A 23,941-nucleotide genomic window follows, 5' to 3' on the forward strand; every position below is an offset into this window, starting at 1 on the left:
CCAACCGACCCAGCTGTGCTATCCGATCACAGTGCACTGGAATGCCACTGCAATGCATATCAAATCACATCGGACCATTGGAGGTGTGAAAACACATGATCGCTTTGTATACAACTTCAAAAGGGCTGATTTTCAACATCTAAAAACTCAACTCAATTTAACACCCTGGAGTATTCTCGACTCTGCTGATACCATTGATGAATGCACTGAACTTTTCTACGACATCCTGTTTGCAGCTATAAATGACAGTGTTCCTAACGTACGAATCAAGAAAAGAAAATTCCCAACGTGGTATACGCAGGACTTGATTTGTTTACTCAAGGAAAAAGAGCAAGCTCGCAAAAATACCGGGCTTCATTGAATCCTGCAGACTATTCTCGTTTCTCGCGTAAGCGTGCTGAATTTAAATTACTACGTAATTCTATTTACGAAAACCACTTACTTGAACTGCAAAATTCAATCAGCGCAAATAGTAAACGTTTTTGGTCTTTCGTTAATAGTAAGCATAATACGAGGTCATCACCCTCTACTGTTAATTATAAGGGGACTTTGGCCGAAAATTCAAAAGATATTTCTGAACTTTTTAACCATTATTTTCAATCCATTTTTACTAAAGATAATGTGACAGATTTACCTGATTGTAATCAGTACTCTTGCAATGTTCTTAACACTTTCGACATATCAGCTGATCAATTACTAGCTGCATTGAAAGAGATCGAGCCGACGAAAGCGTGTGGTCCTGATGGCATTTCAGGAATTATTTTAAAGAACTGCGCTGAAGAGCTGTCTGTTCCTCTTAAAATTATATTTAATAGGTCTTTGCAACAGGGTGTTTTTCCAGCTATTTTCAAGCGGGCAAACGTTGTCCCTATTTTTAAAGCTGGGGACCGAACTGAGGTTGGAAATTACAGACCAATCTCACTTTTGCCCTTATTCAGTAAGATTTTTGAGAAACTAGTGTACAATAATCTTTTTAATCATGTTAATCTGTCATATGTGAAAGCCAACATGGGTTTGTCAGCGGCCGTTCGACCACGACAAATCTGATATCTTATATTAATTATATCAGCTCAGTAATGGACAAAGGAGGGCAGGTTGACTCTATTTACTTGGATTTTTCAAAAGCTTTTGACTCGGTCGACCACACTTTATTAATTCATAAACTTCAGTCATATGGTATAGGTGGTAATCTGTTAACCTGGCTCTCCACATATCTTGAATGTCATTTACAAAGGGTAGCTTTTGACGGGGAATTGTCATCATGGGGACATGTCACATCAGGTGTACCTCAAGGTTCTATTTTTGGTCCGCTCCTTTTTGTACTTTATATCAATGACATGTCTGAATGCATGAACTATGAAAATTTATCTTTGTATGCTGACGATTCCAAGTTATTTATGGCCATACTGATATGTCCGATTGCGTCAAACTACGACAAGATATCAACCAGGTTGTGAAGTGGACGAGCAAATGGAAGCTGTCATTAAATGTTAAAAAATGTTCATGTATTTCATTCACTTTGAAAAAAACCGTCAAAATATTTCCTTACAGATGTGCTAAGCAAACTATCTTGACCCGCACCAACTTTGTAAAAGACCTTGGTGTATTTTTAACAAGTAAACTTAACTGGAGTATGCACATTAACCATGTTGTTTCAAAGGCTTTTAAAATGCTTGGATTTATCAAGCGTTCTTGTAAATATTTTAATAGTATCAAGGTTTTAAAAACATTGTATGTCTCCTACGTCAGAAGCCACGTTGAATACTGCTCACCCATCTGGTCCCCTCGTCAATTATATTTGATAAAGAAATTAGAAAGAGTCCAAATAAAATTTATCAAGTATCTTTGTTTCCGTTCATCGATGGCTTACTCAAGGGCTCTGTATAGTAACCTATGTTATGAATTTCGCCTTCCCACATTGGAGAACAGGCGGAAATTTTTAGACACCCTTTTTCTTTATAAAATCCTTCACTCAGTTTATAGCGTTCCAGATGTTCTTGCACAGATTCATTTTAACGTTCCTGCTTTTACCTTGCGTCGTGCTGTTTTTTTTAGACCAGTGTCAGCACGTACGAATATCTTGAAACACTCATTTTATCACGAGCTCAGACATATTTTAATTCTATCTGTAACAAGCAAAATTTGGATATTTTTAATAACTTCAGTAATTTTCGTCATGGATTATGTAAGATCCTTTTTTCTGAATAATTACTTTTTTCTGGATGTTTTTCTGTTTATCCTTCGCTGTGTTGTTGTTTTTTTGGTTTTTTATGTGAATTCTCCTGTCTGTTTGTTTACGTTGTTACTGTTATATATTTTTCGTTTTTGTATTATATTTTAATTTTCAAACGAACCTGTTATTGGGGCAACCTGTTGGTTCGAGATTAAATAAAATAAAAAAAAAATAAAGATTAAATAAAATTATGTGTTGATTATAAAATTCTTACGCACGTTTTATCAAATATAGTGTCAAATTTTTTTTTCAAACATTGTAAACACAGATCAAATAGGATATATCAAAGGGCGTTTTGTTGTTGAAGTTGTCAGGCTGATCGAAGACATGTATCATTACACTTCAAGGTACAACAAAAAGTACAATATTCCTGGAGCAGTCCTGTATGTTGATTTTTAGAAAGCTTTTGATTATATTAATTGAAATTTTATGCACAAAACATAAGAGAGTTTTGGTTTCGGCCCGACTTTAGAAGATGGGTGAAAGTAATTTACTCCAATGTTCAAAGTTGTATCAAATAATGGGTGGTTATTGAATTTCTCTTCACTCTTTCGAGGAGTCCGTCAGGGATGCCCTTTGAGCGCTTTGGTTTTTATTATGTGTGTTGAAGTTTTGGCATGCAAAGTGCGTCAATGTGATGACATAAAGGATATACCACTACTATGTAAAACTTCTGGCAGGAGTGTTGCAAAAATAGCCCAATTAGCTGATGACAGTACCTTATTTGCAAAAGACGAAAATTCGATTGCAAAAGGGTTGGAAATTATTGATGACTTTGAGAAAACGTCTGTGTAAAAGTAATTAAAGATAAAACAGAGGGTTTATGGTTGGGTAACGAAAAAAATGTGCAAAATCGATTGCTGGTCTGAAGTGGACTGATCAGTTAATTAAAGCTTTAGGAGCTTGGTTTTGATATGACCGACAAAAATGCGAGCATTTGAATTGGGATTCAAAGCTTATAAAGTTCGAGAATATTTTGATATCTTGGGGAATGAAGAATTTAACTATTTATGGTAATAGTTAACGCACCTAGGATTTCTCAGTTAACTTATTTAGCATCAATGATAGCAGTTCCAGGGTATGTAATTCAAAAAGTTGATCGATTAATATATGAGTTCATCACAAAAGGTATTGGTAAAATAAAAAGAAATGTATTAGCTGCGCCACTATGTGATGGTGGATGCAACATGTCTATTTTTCGTTTAAAGATAAAAGCGCTGAAATTTATGTTGATTTCACGTTTAATAAGTGAAAGTGATGCATGCTGGAAAAACTACCCTTGTTATTAATGAAACCCTCATCAGATGTTTCGATGTTAAGATATTTTTTGTCTAGAGCTGTAATTTCATCAGAACCTTTGCAATTGAGGTTGCCTTTATTTTATCAGCAGGTATTAGAATCGTGGAACTCTATTCTACAACACGAAAAGCAGGTTGGCAGTCACGCAAAGGCAGTTTTGTGGAATTCTAAGTTTAAACTTTTTGTAAGATTGAGAAGTAAGGTAGAATATATTTTAATTGACAAAGAGAAGGTAGAACTACAGAAACTAAACACTAAAGATGTGTACAAACTTTTGCTATGTCAATTTTCGCAACCTGCCAGTATAATGAATTGGCGAAGGGAGTTCAAGCAGGTGGCTAATTGGCAAGATATCTGGATACTTGCTAACAAACTATCGTTCGAAAATAAGGTGCGCGCATTTCATTGGAAACTTTTGCACAACAAATGCATAAATAATGTAAAATTGCACCTTTGGAAACTTACGGAAAGCTCTCTTTTTAAGTTTTGTAATTTGCATGACACAACTCAACATCGTTATTTTGAATGTATTATTGCTAGAGAGAAGTATGGAAAACGATAGCAAAAGAAGTGTTTCAGAACTTATATAATATATGGATACATTTATCATGGTAAAATATAGTGTGTGGAGTAGATGTTAATAGAAACTTGAATAGCAAACTCAACTTAATTGTGTTAGTAACAAAATGGACAATACACAAATTTCATAGTACAGAAACAAACAAGTCACATCTGAGACAATTGTTGCAAAGTGAAATACAACGAAGGAATTTGATTTAATTTCATCTTTTTTCTGTTATAGTTTAATAGTGTAGCATTACCACCAGGTTAGAGAAACTGTTGTACATACATTCTGTGATGTAAACATTTTTTTCATTGGGAATAAATAATGGAGAAAAAAATGAATGATAAGGCAATTATGATGAGAATGTACAATCGTACTAGTTCACACAGCTCAGTTCCATCATAACTTCCATTTAATAAATAATATAAACTGCGGCTATCGTGCTTCACCAATATTGTCAAATAGAAGTTATATTCTTTATGTATAAAACTGCGGTCAAAGCGTGTGTGTGTGTATATATGTTATATATATATATATATATATATATATATATATATATATATATATATATATATATAATATATATATATATATATATTTATCACATGAACTGGCCCGTATCTCCACCTGTGTGACGTACACCAGCACAGATAAGAAATCCATATTACCGCTGTTGTACGTCATCAACCGGAACTTGCAATGGTACCGTTCGTACATGCACGTTGCCACACAGACGGATTTGTCGTGATCGATGCCGTGCTCTCATGGCATTTTGACAAAAAGGTGACCCGATAAATCAAGATATGGAAATATAGAAGGCATGTCCAACGACATTTCGAGTCGCTAAAGCTTTAACTATTCCCAAGAATCGAATGAGGATACCGTCGATCGTTATGGCTCAGTAACGTAACGGCTCCAGTCGTAAGGGAGCGTTCAGTTATTATGGCCGGGGGTGGGCCGGCAAATTCTTCCTGCGCATCAGTCAAAATAAGTGAACCCCCCTACCCATTGTACCAAAAAATTTATGACCCCCCCCCTTTCAAGATGACAAAAATTTCATGACCCCCCCTCCCCCCATTGCTTGAGTAAATTAGCTGCACACACAAACACCTCAGGGGTATGGAGCGATAGAATCCCCCCAAAAAGAGTTTAGATTTTTTCAAATGACCTTCCTTACAAACTCAAAAGGTGTCAATGCTCAGATTTCCCATTCTGACTTGTTATAATTTTGAAATTACCCCTCAAAGGGGTTGGACAGAAATTACTGGTGGATCGAAATATTTTTGCGCAAGCGTGTGTGTACATATTTTGATATTTGGATTTAATTAAAAATCAGCTGTTGATAATGTTGATTCACTATACATGGTATACATATATTTTCTCATACATGTATGAGGAATCTATGTAATACTTTCTCAATATATCTATGCATTTATAGATATTTGATAATTTACATAAATGTACTTAAATGAAATAGGGTTGTTACAACTGGCATGTAGACAAAAAGTTTGACCTTAGAATTTCACCAAAAATGTTCATCCACTATACATGGGAGTCAATGATAAAATTGTGAATAATTTTTTTTCCAATGAAAAACTTGGTATACTTGTGCATATACAGACGATCAATAATTAACATAATTGTACTTGATTAGAATATGGTGGTTAAAGGTGCATATTATGTGTACAAGAAATCTGATCATGGAATTTCACTGAAAATGTTCATCCACTATACATGGGAGTCTATGAGGAAAGTATGAATAATTTTTTTCCAATACAAAAATAGGTAAACCCATGTATTTATGTACTCTCGATTATTGATATCAATGTACTTGATTAGATTAGGGTGGTAACAAAAGGATGCGTTCGCCAGAAATTGGATTTTGGAATTATACCAAAATGTAGATTCACTGTATATGGGAGTCTATGAGGAAAATATGAATAATTATTTTCCAATACAAAACTATCAAAATCTGTGTATTTATAGGCATTTGATAATTCATTTTAAAGTACTTAGTTAGCCTAGGATGGTTAAAGGTTGATATGTGTGCAAGAAATTAGATTTTGGAATTTCACCGAAATGCTGATTCACTATACACTGGAATCTATGAGAAAACTAAGAATAATCTTTTTACAATGCTAAACTAAATTAATTTGTCCTTTTTAGGTGTTTGATAATTGATACAAATGTACTTGATTCAAATAGAGTATTTAAAAGTTCAGATGTGGACAACAATTATGATATTGGAATTTCACCTAAAAGTATTATTTAACTTTTCATGGTACTAGTAGTCTCAGTACAGGTAACTGTTAAATAATTTCCCTGACAAAACTTGCTATATCTCTAATATGTAAGTAATAGGAATTGTTCATTGCCCTCAGTGCAGTGAGCTTGATTTACAATAAGACAAGCCTCAGAGTTGTCAAGTCAAGATGTTCATGTGACAGATAATTATACTTTTGTTCAGATTTACAGGTGAATAACTTCAGAGAATGAAATCATGCAACGAATCATTTTTATCTCCCAGAATATTTCTGAACACTGAAACTGCTTTTTGACGGGACGGATACTTATGAAAATTAAGTGACCCCCCCCCCCTCTGAGCTGTTTGAAAAATACATGACCCCCCCCCCCCTTTGCAGTTTTCAAATTTGAGGTGACCCCCCCTGGATTTTGCCGGCCCACACCCGGCCATAATAACTGAACGCTCCCTAAGGCTCAAAGTGGACGTCGACGTACCTGGCGATCGAGGTTGGCGATAAACCCGAAATATACACCTCAACGAAAGTTCAACTTAATAAATGAGTACCGTATAATCTTCGGGAAAGCGACATAGAAGGCACAAGCATAAAGTCATTTTACGAACAACGATAAATTTCCTTCATCACACAAATTATTCCGTCGTTTCTCGATCGGAATCAAACCTGCAGCGTAACTTGGCTAATAGTGAAAATATAAGCTGTGGACCTACAGTGCAGCGCCCTAGTAATCCGATGTATTTCGAAAGTTGACGGACAACACTCACAACAGAGTTCCCGTCAAGTAACAAAATTGGGATGTACCTACGGGCGATATATGTATCACAGCAAACATCAAACATGTCAAAGTCCGTAAGACGAAAAATTGACGACCGAGATGGCCACCGGCGAAGACCGGTGACGGCAGTGCCCACTGTACAACTTACAAGCGTAGGCCTACACAGAGGGTGCGTTTGGGCGTACCATTCTCGTCAGGAGAACATCCGACGAGGGCGAGCTTCCGATGGCTGTTCTTGTTCTTGACGACCAAACGAAACGGCCTCGCTTTGGCTGAACTTGGTACAAATGTAATTAGGCATATAGTCACGGCAACAGACAACTGTCACGAAGTAGATCCTGTTTCTACAGTGGTAGCGCTATATTTTAATCATCGTTCATACAGAAGCTTTATCCAAATATTGCGTTGAAGACGTTCGTTGTATTTGTACAACAGTTTACTCTCGAAAATTTTCGACAACACTCCAAACCGAAAAACATCACATGTTTTGAAAGATCAAACGTGTAATAATAATTCACCTATCTCGACTTGTATCCTGAGATGTTTTTCATACAATAACAACATAGCACTAACATTTTCATTTTCGCGCAGCTGGTTTCCGCCATCTTGTTCTCGTCTGATCCGGGACCCGGTACAGACAAGGGTTGTGTTCTCCGTTCTCGGAACGAAGATCGGCTATTTCCGGAAATGTAGCCACAGTCGTTTGGTGGGCTGGGACTATTCCACCCATAGACGAGTGTACAGAAGCGAGAAACACCTCAAGTCTGGAAACAGAATGGCTATAAAAACCACGCCATGTCACATTCCGTGTCCGATTTCACTGTGAAAATTAGCAAGTTCATCTATCATGTAACCGTCGATCGTTCCCTATCATTCTCAAAATTCATACCAGGTACTTAATTTGCTTCAAAAACGCTCGTTTCGTGTGACTTTCGGCCGAATTCGACGGACACGTCAAAACATAAGCGTGAGCAACATTCCGGTCACCTCTTGAGTACCTCCACTTTACTGATGTTGGCGCCGCCTATCCATGAGGGATGACTGGAATGTTGCTCACGCTTATGTTTTGGCGAGGTGTCTCTCGAACTCGGCCGAAAGTGATGAAGTATCAGGTATGAATTTTCGTGTGATTTTCGGCCGAGTTCAGAAGACACCTCACCAAAACATAAGGCATGAACAACCTTCCAGTCACCCATCATGGGTACGCGGCACTAACGTCAGTAAAGTGGAGGTGCCCAACGTCCACTGTGAGGTACCGGAATGTTGCTCACAGGAACGGTCGACGGTTACATGATAGATGAACTTGCTACTTTTCACGGTAAAATCGAACGTCGAAGATGACATGGTGGCACAATCCCTATACGAAATAGCCATTTCATTTCCTGACTTGGGGTGTTTCTAGCTGTGGAAACGCAGCTATCTGTTGGCGGGGTAGCGGGGATCGCTGTGCAGGTCAAAGGTCAACCCCGCCACGGATAGCTGCGGGCCAACTGCCATCGAAAGTGGGTCTATTACGACGACACAACATGTATCGGAACTTTGAACGGCAAAATAAACCAAAGTGAGCGTAATTCCGTGGCGGGGTTGACCTTTGACCTGCATAGCGATCCCCGTTACCCCGCCAACAGATAGCTGCGTTTCCACAGCTAGGGTGTTTCTTGCTTCTGTACACTCGTCTATGGGGCGAATAGTCCCAGAGCTGAATAGCCCACCAAGCGACTTTGATGTAGCGAAGAGAATCGAGCTCGCTCGGCATATCCGAGCACCGTTCTTGTGTTGAGAACAGTGCCGCCCAAACGCACCCTCTGTGTGTCATCGATCTGAAACTTTCGGGCTCACCAAGGTCGTAAACTTGTGATATTTTAAAATCCACAGCATCTCTAAGAATGATAACTACTGTTTCGATCGTGTCGTTGCATTAGTTTCATAAATATAATTGTAAATATTCTGAAGAACTCAAAATACTATGGTTATCCGTCGCTAGCGCGGTGAAAGTCATGTCCGCCGATGGTAGACTTGCCTTGGCATAGGTCCAGCGCGAGACAATGATTGACATGCGCACGTGACCGAATCCGTATCTCTGATTGGTGGAGATACTATTTCATGTATCAAAAGTTCAGCTTAATCGGATTTATGAATGAAAGTATGCCTGCAAACATTCGCACATCTCCTCGGTGACTGGCCGCTCTACTCAATAAATGAAAGTAATCCGCGTAAGGAAAAACACAAAATCGCGATAAAAACCATGCAATTTGTTACAATAATTTTGATCCATCCACATCAAAGAAAAATAAGAAGACTGTTCATGTGATAAATATATAATCCCATGGAATTTTTCTCTGTTTGACGTCATTGTATACTCGTGTTTTTCGCGGAGCCCCACAACTTCTCGCATTCGGCTCGAAGTTGTACGGCTCCGCGAAAAACACTCGTATACGATGACGTCAAACAGAGAAAAATACCATGGGATTATATATATATAATATATATATATATATATATATATATATATATATATATATATATATATATATATATATATATATATAACTTGATTGATACACACCACACCCAGTTGTTTGGTCCGAACGTATTTTAATGAACTTGTGACACAACGTGTCGCTCCAAAACTGGAGCTTCTTCAGGTGTACTGTATAACGGAATATACAACTGGGTACGGTAGTGTGTATCAATCAAGTTTTCTATATTATTCCACTCCACTCTCCACTGGGGATCAACTGCTCACGTCCTATTGATACTATATATATATATATTGTTATGTAGGTCATTCCCCCCACACTCATCATGACCTGAGTTCAATTAGTCTAGAACATTCTCAAGGTCACTGCCCTTAATGACCTCACAACCTTGAATTCAATTAGTCATGTTTGGAATGTTCTGGAAAGTTGATTAGTTGTGTAAGGGAGATAATTTTAGAACAGTAATTAGCATGTCAATAAAGTTCTAGATTGTTCTTATATGCCTTTATAAAAGGGACGTGCTCAGCTTCCAGTCAGACTTTTGGGATCGTGTCTCTTGTGTGTTACTAAACTCCAGCAGTAGTCATTCTCAAGACTTTCCAAGACCTTCACTGCCAACGCTGGATTTATACTGTGGACTTTGTGCAGCTTCAAGCCTGCAAGCCAAAGGACTGTTCATTCATCCGACTGACTGTTACAACTCTGAGACTGGAGCTTTGCCGTCCCAGCTGAGATAAGTAGTCTGTACACTTTTAAAGCTTGTACTCTATCCCTGACTTAGCAATTAGTTTTATTTTCGTAATAAATTTTGTTTAAACGTTAACTGCTGAGTTCACCCTTTTGTTCGTTTTCTCTGCACGTAACAATATATATATATATATATATATATATATATATATATATATATATATATATATATATATATATACTAATATATCATAACAAAGCAAACTGAAGCAATGAACTTTAGCAGACTATTGCGTTGATTATTTGATGAGGGAGGGGGGATGATTACGTGGCTAGTCATTTACTACCTACCACATAAGCCTCATCAAATGCAAACCGCCAGACGGTCGACTGCCCAATGTAAAATGGAGTTTTCTTCATTAGTCTTTGAAGATTTATCGTACAAATGGATCTGTGTGAAGGTAAAGCTGCTTGTAGATTGTAAGATATGTTTCCTCGTAGACAAGCATGATTAAGCATAAGGCTCTGTGTGCAACGGTCACGTCGTCAACCAGAACACAAGTCCTGCATGCAGAGGTAGTACCACACATAGCGAAGGACTAATAGCTACCGACTTGTTTGTGATGGGCCACCAAATTGACACTGAAGTGAAAAGCCAAGAAGAGGCTAAAGTGAAGCGAATATAGCCGCAAATATGCAAAGACTCTGTAAGTGTGTTTCTAATATTGAATCTTTGGTAATCGCAAACGCCCCATCGTCTGCAAATCGACATACAGTTCGTATGGAGCTACCATCCTCACAATTACATAGAGATTGTAGCAAATCTGCTTATATCACAGGGAACTTGGAAAACCGGTCGTTGTTGTTGTCATTTGCTGATAACTTAGTGTTGTTTAATTCACATCAATGTTTTTGCAAACTTGGCTTCGACGGTCGAAAATACCAGCAGGCACGTTTTTGACAATGTATCGCTGCTCTTGTAATGCATATGCGTGCCACTTGTGAATGAGTTGCATGATTCCCTAATTCTAATCGGTTAATTTTGCAAAAGAGTTAATTATATGATGGCATGGCCTTTGCATAACTGAGGAAATTACCCATAGTAGCGAGGTATCTTATCGTGGACTTTATGTTTTTATTCCATTGCAGTAACGGCAGTTAAAAAACAAGAGTGTTGTGTTTCAGGCAGTCATGTTTGGATGATTATTGGATGTAACACAGTATGAGAGCTGTCAGCGAAAAATGAGTGCCTGTGTGCTTGCCGCTTTCTTGTTAGTTGGCCTCTACAATGACTCCCTACTTCCCTCCTCCTTTTCTGCATGCATACATCCATCCATCCATCCATCCATCCATCCATCCATCCATACATACATACATATAACATATGGAGTGAGTCAACAATAACCATGCTGAAATGACTGATGTGTCTCTCATGGCACGGGAAATACTGTCTTTGGGAAGCTGGAAGTCGCGCGCACATTTCCGGTTTAAGTATATGAACTTTACTTGTTAAATCTCCGATGTACGTTTCTTTTGACATGTTAAAGTAACATGCCGCATGATGAGGAAAGAATACAGAAGGGGCATATAGAGGTAGAACATTTTAATCGACGAAATTAAAACGCAGAAAACCTTTAAAGATGATACGTCACTGCATTTGTTGTTATAAAGAACAAATCCTAATGAAACAGCAAGGCAAGTCCAACCTTATAGTAAATCACGTCCTTTTTTACTAATTTTAGCTTGTCGTACAAATGTAGTCCTTCCCTTCGTTAGAGCTCTATCTGCCAGCCAATTATTCTTCATTGTGAAGGAGTAAAAGGTATGGAATGTTCTGATCTAAAAACGCTCAATGTCCATTTCTATTTACCCATACCTGTAAGAGGCTTTTCCATGTCAACATCTGTATATCCTGTGCTTCCGGTTCCTGTTTTAGTGAAGATTAAATACATTGTGTTGCCTGAAAAGTTGCTGTGGCGTCAACAATAAATTTCGATATGCCTTAGGGTACACCATTTGATATACGGAGGGTCACAGAATTTCGAAAAAATGTGGAAAAAATTGTCACAGCAATAAAGTACAAAAATGTGTTTTGGTTGGGGTAGTGTGATGTCCACAGTCTTCTCTAATTGGCAGGATATGGCTTCAATGGGCCTTATTAACAGAAAACTAATCTTTCATCAGCTGTCAGGAATTAATTTCATTGGTAAGAATATCCCATTAGGATTAATGAAACGTAGCATTAAACTTGTGTCTAATTATATTTGCAGTTCGGTAGAAACGCATGACTATTAAAACCAACCTGTTATTTTTAATTTTTTGTGAATCAAAAGCAAAATTATCTGTACATTGTGAGAAATCTGGGGAAAAACGATTTAACAAGGCGAGTTTGTGTAGAGAGGCTATCAAAACTTTGTAAAGTAAGGTATTGATGTTGCAAAATTGATAAACTGTTCAGAAAGCATGTTACCACAAGCTGATAAACGTTTCGAAATAGCAAGGACAGCATCAGCAAACATTCGTAAATTTAAATGGGCAACCAGTGTTGACCGGTCTCAAGCTTACCAATTTTAGGGGTCCAGATGTTCAGCAGGAAGCTAGACATTTATATTATCAATATTCTAAGTTGGATATGTGAAAGAGCTACCTCCAGTGTTTATATTTCTTAGATGTGTGAAAGTAGATCAAATGTCATGTTAAATCCTTCAAATCCAGTTACAGTTTTTGTCCTGTAATTGATATATATGCAAGAAATAAGAAGATCTCTAGCCCTAATTAAGGTTTTGAGACAAATGGTCTTGAAATCCTATTGTATTCATTCTGTTTTTCATTATTATTTTCTGTCAGCGGTTTTGCCTCCTATCCAAACACTGTTTCACCAAATGTCTTGCAATTTGGCACATGAGTAAAACTCATAGACCACATTTTTTCGTTTCATTAACATACCAACTGGTCACACGACCCGGCAGCTATCTTAGATTGAAACTTTGAAGTCAATCTCATTTGCATAAAAATTGATCAATCGAAACTTTGTGCGGCCGTTTTTGTAGGCCATAAGACCAGACTCCTCCATACAAAATTTCAAGGTCACGAGCCCTATCGATATTGAGAAGAAGATTTTTAAAGTATGAAATTTCAGATTCTTCTAGGACCTTTGAGCTGCCCGCCTATACCTCTGCAGCTAAGTTTTTATCATATCTTATTCTGGCCTATATTAGGGCCAGAGACAGCTGGTGTCTTGAACGATGACCGGTAGGAGACCAAATTGCACACCTAAACTTCCGGGTTGCCCTTGAACTTTCACCCTCACATCATAATGTACCTCACTATTTATGTTCTTATTTAATTTTGAGCTTGCCAATAGAGTTAGAGGTGTAAATTTTGGTATACAGGGATAGTGGGTCGAAGGTCATCCGAGGTCACAAAAATTTTTGTACTGTGTCCATTTGAGCTGAAATGATCTGTTTTTTTCTTGTGGAGAAAACTCCTAAAGAAACGTTTATCATTATATTACATGAATGATTTCAATGCCTTCAATGCTTTCAAAATTTTGAAAGCACGCCTACTGATCATGATATCACTAAAATATCACTTTAAATGGTGTATCGATTCTGGAGAAGGAGACTTTTACTGGTGTAGTTAAAATTTTACAAATACTCAATATGGCGGCCGAGGTCACGCGACCGCTCGCGATGTTAATTGCAAAGTAGACCAAGTTGAAATATTGTACACATGAAATTTGCAGTGGATTTGCGCTGTTGTTTATCAGAAGATGCGGTTCTGTGCTGAAAAACTTAAATATCGTCATGTTATCAATTGAATTCCAAGTGTGCGATGCACAAGTCTTTGCTCCCCCACCCCCGAACGAGGTGTGACGTTTCAAAATGAGACGAAAAGAGTTACCGAAGAAGAATTTAAAAAGAAGAGAAGAATAAGAAGAATTAAAAAGAAACAAATAGGGAACCACGTCCGGTTGGTTTTGACCTAAAATGCTATAGGAAAAACATTGCTTTTGGACCTTATTTCTCCTTACCCCTAGATTCAAAATGGTGTATCCCTAACGCAGAGAACAACATATAACACTGAAATTTGTTATTGCCTTGTAGTATGTAGACATTTAACTCATTATTTCAGACAATCATACATATACATCGACACGTCAACTTTTGTCAGTCAGCTTGCATTTATGACCAAAAACGTTCTTTATAATGCGGCATCAATGCGACGATATCATAAATGGGTAATTATTATTTGAGCTTACTGTTCAATTTGTCACGATTTGCCATGCCTATTTCATTAACTGCTGTAACCGCTGTAGTGCCAATGAAGAAATATTGGCACAAAATAGCTGCGATGAAAGTCATTTCTGTCTTCTGTGTTATTTTGAACATTGTTGAAGAGATTCACTGTTGACATAAATATAAATTTGCCATTGGTTGGTTATTCCAGATAAAAAGACGATTTAAACCTGAAAAATTGCAAAACGATTAGACACATGTATGTATGTATGTATGTATGTATGTATGTATGTATGTATGTATGTATGTATGTATGTATGTATGTATGTATGTATGTATGTTTGAACCTTTCGTCTGATATGTATGTATGTATGTATGTATGTATGTATGTATGTATGTATGTATGTATGTATGTATGTATGTATGTATATATGTATGTATGTATCTTTGAACCTTTCGTCTGACGATCGCTACGATAAAATAAATATAAAAAATTAAATAAAAATAAACTGTTACTTCAAGATTGTAAATGTACATTAATGCACTTAGTCTCTGTCGTTTCTCTACTCGAAAACCAAGTCTTACCTTTAGTTGTTTGATCGATGTCTTTCACTTTGTAAGCTTCAATGGAATTCGACCTTCTCAAAGAAAGACAAACGTCTCAATCACGATTGGTTTAATGGTAGAACACTGGGTTGAAATCTGGAACTTTGAGCTGGCGTCAGACACAACGTCGCCATGTATTTCCTCACTAGCATAGAACTCATTATGCTGCAGGGAATATTTATTTTTGGCCATATGGCGAGTTTAGTAACCGCACAGTGTGATGTATCTATAAATTGCAATCATTCAAAGTAAGATTTTCGTGCAGGAGTCCGTTGACTCATTCCCAAAGTCTTGGAAAGAATGTTTTATTGTTGCTGCTCTATGAATATCATTTTTGATTTGCATTTTCAAAACAAAATACAAGGACACAAAAGACAAACGATTTTACGAATCATTCAGTACGACCATTTTACGGTATGAAAATTTCTATCTTGCCATTAGTTTCTCCGATATATTTCTCTACATACCGTATATATTCTTATCTTGTTGCTCGGTCAAATCATGAATTGGTTTATAAATATTCTCCTATGACGATACAGCTTACTTCTCAATGCATCTCTTCAGAGATATACACACTGCCTCAGTCTCTTCTTTGCCGGTAGTACAAACTTTAGTTGACCAGAGGTACATAGCCATCTGTTTCATTTACATCTTTACAATCCTCGCTCAGTGCGTAGCATACCTAAAACTCATGAATTTTACTGCTATTGACTTGCTTTATTCAAAAGCTGAACAGATGGCTGATGTTTGGGTTCAGGACATACATAGTTAACGGCATCTATAGAATTCTTCTTGTCAAAGAATGAACCAGTGATCAGCTGCAGTTTGATTCCTTAATCTATTGGTAATGATCAAAACAGCCGGAACACCACGGCTTTGTCTGACATCATAGAGGAACTGTCTTGCCTTTTTGCACTTCATGTCATATTTAGAGGTTATGAACGGCAAGCGAGGATATTTCGTTGCGGATATAAGACCTCTGGGGTGAAAATTAGCATATTTGGCGGGAAATAATCACGAAGCGAAGCGAGGTGATTATTTCACCCAAATATGCCAACTAGAATAAGAATTATAGATTATTATAGCAATTTAACTCGGAAATGCCAAGTTCACTGACGAAAATTATTTAAAACTGGTAAATTAGATGATTTCGATCAGTTTATTGTAACAGGGGCGGGAACAGAGGCAGTCTAATGTAAAACAAGTACTTGATATTCCCGTCGGTAGCTCTCATTAATTATCACGTGAGTTGACCGTTCGTTTTCGCGAGAGTTGGCTAGTTTCAAAATGGCGGCGCACAGTGATGACCGAACCGGGCTTTCAAAAGTGATCGAAAATAGTCATTTTGAACTAAATTTCCCACTTTCTTTGGGATAGAAAGATTCTTTTGTGGGGAAAAGACATTGTCGAGTAGGATTTGTGGTAGATGACATCTTTAATTTCACGCAATCCGTGTAAAAGTATTCAAAATTACCGCCTCCATGTAAACAACCAGTACACTCAGTGTGACATTTTTCGGACAGGGTAGTAAATTTCGCCCAAAGTCGTTTCGTAAATGACCAGCAATACGAAATCTTATTACCATACCTTTCGAAACTTTATTGTGGTTATCCTCAAACTCAGTTGACACGACGGGAGTGATATTTCGGGGTCAAAGTTGCCAAAGTTTTGACCCCATGTCGATGGCGTAGTAATCGGACTGCAATCCCAGAAATCGGACGTCGTGTTTGGAATGTGATTAGGAGCTAAGTATTGATAATTTGAAACTTCAAACCACCGATTTTTAATTTCGATGTGTTTAGAAAACTGTATATAAGAATATTTCATTATAATTAGTTATGTTTAATCCATGGACGACTCAACTATATTTCGACGTGTATAGCGCTTCGATATCGGACACAGGCTGTCTCCGTGTGTGTTGCTTTCGGCACCTTGTATCGTACGGTGTGGCTAACTTCGCTAAGTTTGTTCAGTGAGTATTACTTATAATTGTTTCCATTGTATATTTTGTTTGTATTAAAATCGCACAGGCATTATTTAATAAAAATAGCGAGTAGGCCTATATTTCATCGTACGGAATTATTTACCTGTCAAGTTTTTATGCAGTAGGCCTAAGTCACTTACTACGTTTACACATGCTAAATATTTTCTGTCCGAAAACTTGTACACTTCTCACGTTCATTAAATGTACTTTTTTTTCTAGAAACAACTGCGCAGTTTTCGTTAAAACTACATGCAATCGTAGCGAACAATGGAAAGAATATTTTCAAAATCATTATTCCCCCACATTCAAAATTCAATGCTAAATCAGGACTTTAGTCAAAATGACGGCAGTATGTTGACATTATCACTGACGCGGTATCAGACGACAATTTGTGATCGCCGCTCGTAGCGAACTCAATAGCATCTACCAAAATAACTATCGAAAACGGGACAACAGTATCACCTGACTTAATATGAGGTCACATGACCTGTAAAACGCAATCGATACGGAGCGAAGTGAGTGTAACTAACGGCATGTCACTAAATGTCCGAAAACTGAGGTCGTCCGAAAACTGTCACACTGAGTGTAGTGAACTCTTTTCAAACTCGTAGGTATATAGAGATTCCGTTATAAATTTCATGTACACACGTTTGTCTTAATGCTTGCTTCGCGAGGGGCCTTGGGCCGCTCTCGCTGCGCTCGCTGAATATGTTTAAGTTAAAAACAAGTGGACAATGTCGTTAGGGCCGAAGTTGGAACGAGAGTTCAGGAGCGCCCAGCCTCATACAAAGTCTAAAAAAGAACGTTTCAGAACGCGCGCCCGTGCACAGATGAATTACGCAACGCATCGATATCGCGATTAGACATCGAACTTGAAGAATTTTACTTAAAAAAAAACGCTCAAAAAACTTCACAAAATTATGTTGATGTTACATATTCTCCGCTGCTTACAGAAACTCTTCATTTTTTGGTTCGTCAAGCTGCACTAGACTAAAAATTAACAATCACAATCAATCTGAAGCAATGGACTTGTTCGACATTATGGCGCGTTGAGCTTTCAAGTTGGCGTTCGAAATGTGCGCGAGCTCAAAAATGATACGCGGCTGGCAAGTCTTCTTGTTGAGAATATAAATCCCGGCTCAAGCCAATCAGATTGCCGGATTCCAGCTAAGCATATAATGAACAGTAGCGAACGCGTTCATAACATTTCTCGGCCGTCCTGTTCGTCGGTCTAAATGTAAATTCTGAAAAGGGCAGACTTCGTATCAAACACTCAGTTTTCAAACATGGAAATGCTTATTTCCATGACGACCTTATCCCTTTCGCTTGATAATTGCTAAAGTAGCCCTGCACTCATACCATCTTCAGAAATTAATGTTCCTGAAAGATTATTTACAAAGAGAACGGTATTGGTGAGAATAGGTTCATTTATCTAAATACAGCTAGCCTATTCCAGACCCAGTCAGAGCCATCCTGAGATCACCCTTACGGTTAGCCGTCATTAGGCAAGGACAATTACCAACGAAACATCGGCCCTTTCAGACTGTACTCTAAACTTTGACCGACATCGCCTAATGATCCGGTATAGCCTGAAACATATCTTGAATGGTGGTCGCTTCTGATTTCCTGCATCTCTTTTTGTGTGTATTAATATTTAATATTTGGGACTCTTGATGTAAATAACTCATGCTACAAACTCTTTAATTTTTCTCGATCGATCGATTTGTTCTCACACTCTCTTTTATTACATCTTCTTATAATTCAAACTTAGCCCGCTTCGTAGGATTCGATGGTAACTTGTTGATGACGAAGTGGGCCGTATAATCATATTTGACTGAAAGTGAACCGCAACCATTTTCAACTTGGTAACTTCGGGAGGTGAAAATGATCAAATTACATGTTTTACAAGGGAAATCAGGTTTTCAGAAATTTATGTATTAAAAAATCTCCGAACCGCATAACACTGATTTAAATATATCAATCCTCTCTTCGATGATAATCGTTCTAATTTTAACGAATTTCCATCGAACATGAAAATAAATCATATGGCTGTCATTTGCAAAAACACAAACATTTGGAGTGATTGGAGTCATGTGATATTACATTATAGCCCAAACAAGGGACTGTGCATCCTGAAGGCAAGAGACAATTTGCCGTTCTCACGTCGGGCAAATGGTCACCTGCCCAGTGGGCTTTAATATATATTATCGCGCGAGCGAAATATATTTTCTTTTAACTAATTGTTATATCTCAATTCGTCGGTCTGGGGAGTTTTACTCACTGCTGAGAGGTACTTCGGGATCTTGGACCGAGAACAGACTCACAAAGTAAATGAAAACCAATCGATGGTGGCGGTTTATTGCTGTAAGGTTACACATCAGAGATGCCCAGCTAAACTGATAGATGGTTTGTGTTCCTCTCCCTTTAAAAGGATTCCTTTCATTCTATCAATTATTATACAATTATTTAAAGAGACAAAACTGGCCATTTTTCATGAATTTTGTTTGATACGAAATACTACTTATATTGTTTGACATGTTGAAAGATACTGAATGAATGGGTGCCCATGCATATATTCGATCCCGGTTTTAGGCACGATACATGAAACCATCGCGAGAATGAATTAATGGTCATGACCATTAATTCATTCTCGCGATGGTTTCATTCCGAAACAAAACAAATAAGAGATACACATCTAAAAGAACAAATTGAAGATAAACACAATGTTTTGTTTTGGAAATTGAAAAGCAATAATAAACTTTTTTTTAATTCATTCCGATTCAGATTTTATAGTTCAGTTGATCACCTGTTGGCCTAACGATTAACTTAATATTTCCACGCAATTTCTTCTCTTTCAATTATTTACAGAATCTGTGGCGTTGAACCCAGATGAATCTAAGACGTGATTAGGTTGAAGCGACCTTTTATTTGCGAGTGTTGCTAGGCGCAATTACGTCAACTTTCGCACAATACAATCAGTTCACTTTGTTTTACCGAAAGTATATGACACACATGTATGTTCGGAGATACGTTCTAATCATCCATGATTTACGTATATTGTCTGACCATAACACCGCGTGTACCCTTACATCTGATACAGCAAATGCTTTGACAACCATTATAAATCTAATGTCAGATTTCGTTTCGTTTCTACCCGGATATCAAATATTTTCAACTTTTCGAAAGCGTACGGCAAATATTGGTAAATTTTCTGGGGGCGTTAGTATTTTTGTGAAGTCACATTTACTGCATTATGTTAAGAAAGTTTGTAATGTTGATGATGCCGTGTTTCTTTTGTTTAAAAAGGAAGGTTTTAATCAGTCCCGTGACATTATTTTCGGCATGGTTTATATCTCACCAGAAGGTTCTCCAATTTATAATTCTGGCGAGCCAAACGGGGTAACACGTTTGGAAAATTGTATTGATGACATTTTTAATAAGTTTGGTAATTTTGACTTAATTTTAGCAGTAGACTTTAATGCTCGCACTGAAAATGAGGAAGACTTTATAGTTCATTATCATAGTTCTATCATTTCCTTTTGATGGTGCTGAAATTGATGATTTTGACATACCTCGTAATTCGAAAGATAATACTGTAAATAATTTTGGTAGAACTTTGCTTGAATGCTGTCATAAATTTAATTTGCATTTTTTGAATGGTCGATTTCAAGGAGACAGTAATGGTGAATATACGTGTTTTGCGAATCGTGGCTGTAGTGTTGTAGACTATATTCTGGCTACTAGCCCTTTGTTTGAAAATATTAGAAACTTTGAAGTGTGTAATTTTGACTATTCTGACCATTTTCCTATCAAATGTGAGTTTCATTTTTCTCAGTCTTTAACTCAAGATAATCCTGTTTCAGTTGATGAAGAGAACGTGTCAAAGTGTGTTAAATATCAGTGGAATAGTGAGAAAATTGATACTGTACGTTTAAATTTACAAGATGGTAGAATGTTTGATGAATTCAAGGTAGCAATTACACATTTTAATGTTAATGAGTCCCTGCGTTTGTTCAATGATATTATTGCTAAAGCTTGTATATGTTTGTATATGTTTGAAGACCAACGTTGGAGGTAACAAACATTCGAATGCTGTAAATTTTGATAAGCCATGGTGGGACGATGAGTGTACCCAAATGAAAAACAAAAAATTCAACTTGTTACGTAAATTTAGGATTTCAAATGCAATGACCGATTTTGATCATTACAAAATAGTAAGGAATAGTTTTAAGAAACTTTGCAGGAAAAAATTGTCTTCTTACCAGGAATATCAAAAACAGCATTTAATAAACTCCAGCAATGACCCTCAGAGCTTTTGGCAGGTTATAAAAAAGTTGCGAGGTACTTCATCTAGTGCCTTCCAAGCTAGCATTTCGCCTTTAGATTGGTTTAATTATTTTCATACTTTGTTAAACAGAGAGAGTAACCTTGCGATAGACATTGCCTTTAATGATAGTGTGAAAATGGATTTAGATGAACATGATGATTACTGTCAAGCTTGTAATGAAAATTTTCCGCACTCTGTGAACAAAATTATCTCTGAAGAAGAAATTTATACAGCAATTAAATCTTTTAAAAACAAAAAAGCGGCAGGTCTAGATGGATTTGTTGCAGAAATCTTTAAAAATGCTGTTGACATTGTATCACCGTATCTCTGTAAACTCTTTAATTGCATTATGGATTCTGGCCAATTTCCAGAGGAGTGGGGAAAGGGGATCATTTTTCCACTACATAAAAAGGGGTCGTTGAATGATGTTACAAATTATAGGGGTATTTCATTACTTTCAATTTGCAGCAAAATATTTACAAAGATTTTAAATGGCTCTTTAGTGGGCAAAAAATTGAAACTGTAAAACATTACAACTATTTAGGTTTACTTATATCCTCTAGATTGTCATGGTCGCCTGCAAAATCGAATTTAGTGTCCAAGGCCATGAAAGCTTTATTTTCTGTTCAATTAGTAATCAGGAAACTTGGTGGGATGTCAATTAAAAGCGCCTTTAAGTTATTTGATGCCATCATTGTACCTGCAATTTGTTACGGCAGTGAAGTATGGGGTTTTGAGTACTCGGAGAATATTGAACGTGTTCAAATCAAGTTTTGTAAATTTTTAACTGGTGTAAACAGTAGTGTTAACACTGCGGCTGTACTAGGTGAATGTGGCAGGAATCCATTGTGTTGTTTTTATTTTAAAAGATGTATTGCTTATTGGTTAAAATTGATTGAAATGGAAAATAATAGGTACCCTAAAGCTTGTTACCTTATGTTAAAACAACTGGATGAATCTGGTAAAGTTACATGGGCTACACGTGTTAAAAATTTACTTTTTAAATATGGTTTTGGAATTGTATGGTTTGAACAACAAGTTGGTAACACAGAATTATTTTTGTTAAATTTTTCACAAAGGGTTAAGGATTATTGTTATCAAGAATGGCATACTAGTATAACTAGCTCTTCGCGTCTAAATTTGTATTGTACTTTTAAATCCTTACTTGAACCAGAGAGGTATTTGAATTTTCTGAGCTATGAAAGAAAGAGAATTTTAGCCAACTTTCGTTGTTCTACTCATAAACTTAATATTGAAAAAGGTCGTCACCTTAATTTGCCAATTCAACAAAGAATTTGTGAATACTGTAGAGTTGAGGAAAATATCACTGCATTAGAAGATGAATTTCACTTTGTGTTTATCTGCCCGCTTTATCAAGACATCAGAACTACTTACTTTCCTTTACCATGGAGGTTAAATATTTATGTGAACAGACTTTCAGAAATACTAGCTTCACAAAATAAGCAAATTCTATCCTGTCTATCACTCTATCTTTTAAAAGCATTTAAGAAACGAGAAGACTTTCTAGGTCTGACAGCTTCCTAGTTGCATGTACTTTTGTGTTTTGATTTTCCTTGCTGATTTAAACACATTGTAATTGTCTTTGCTATTTTTTGAATCGTTTCTGTCTAAACTTTGTGGTTGTGAACCGTCTCATTGTATGTCAATTTTTGTAATTTATTTGTGCGATGGGCTAAGGCCCAGCATTGCTTTGCAAAATAAACTTAAACTTAAACTTAAAAATAAATCTAATGTATATAAAACGGTGTCGCCGACCCGCTTTTGAAAGCGTGAGGTCGTCATGGTTCCAACTGGACATTTGGCCGGTGAATTCTCGTAAATTTTTGCGAGTTTTCTTATCCTTAACCAAATAAAGGTCTGATTACCACCCTACGGCGAGAGCATTGACTTTACAGACCGACTGCAAACACAGAGTTTAGCGCAGAGAGCAGACATTCTTGGCGAACAATATTCGGAATTTCCGCACTCAGTATTCCTCTCAGCACTTACTGTAGAATGGACCTCGGGGAAATATATTCGGACTCCAAAACTTTTACAATTTTTTTCTGATCTACTACTTGAGGGGGTTCTTTCTTACGCTGTTGGAGTAAGAATAATTTTCACCGTCTTAGTTTTTCGAACATCGAACATTGTATTTTTCCCTATAAAGCTAACATGGGGATGGCGGTCATTTTGAATTTCAAATATTGGTAAATGTCAGGTAGTTTATTTCTCCGGTACCAAACTTTGCATTGTCACTCCTGGTTTTCATTCTTGCTTTGGTAGGAGAATTGTTGACACTTTCATTGAGGAAAGTTTGAGCAACAGGTTAAGTCTTTCACTTTCGAGTAGCATACTATCTTAACATAGAGCTTTATACTTCCAGGGCTCGAAATTAGCGGTAGTTCCGCGTCCACAGACTACGAACCTTTCCCTGGGGCTACCAAAACCCATGAAATGGTAGCCCACACGGACTACCAAAGCCC

This window comes from Ptychodera flava, chromosome 16, assembly GCF_041260155.1.
Source record: "Ptychodera flava strain L36383 chromosome 16, AS_Pfla_20210202, whole genome shotgun sequence".
NCBI lineage: Eukaryota > Metazoa > Hemichordata > Enteropneusta > Ptychoderidae > Ptychodera > Ptychodera flava.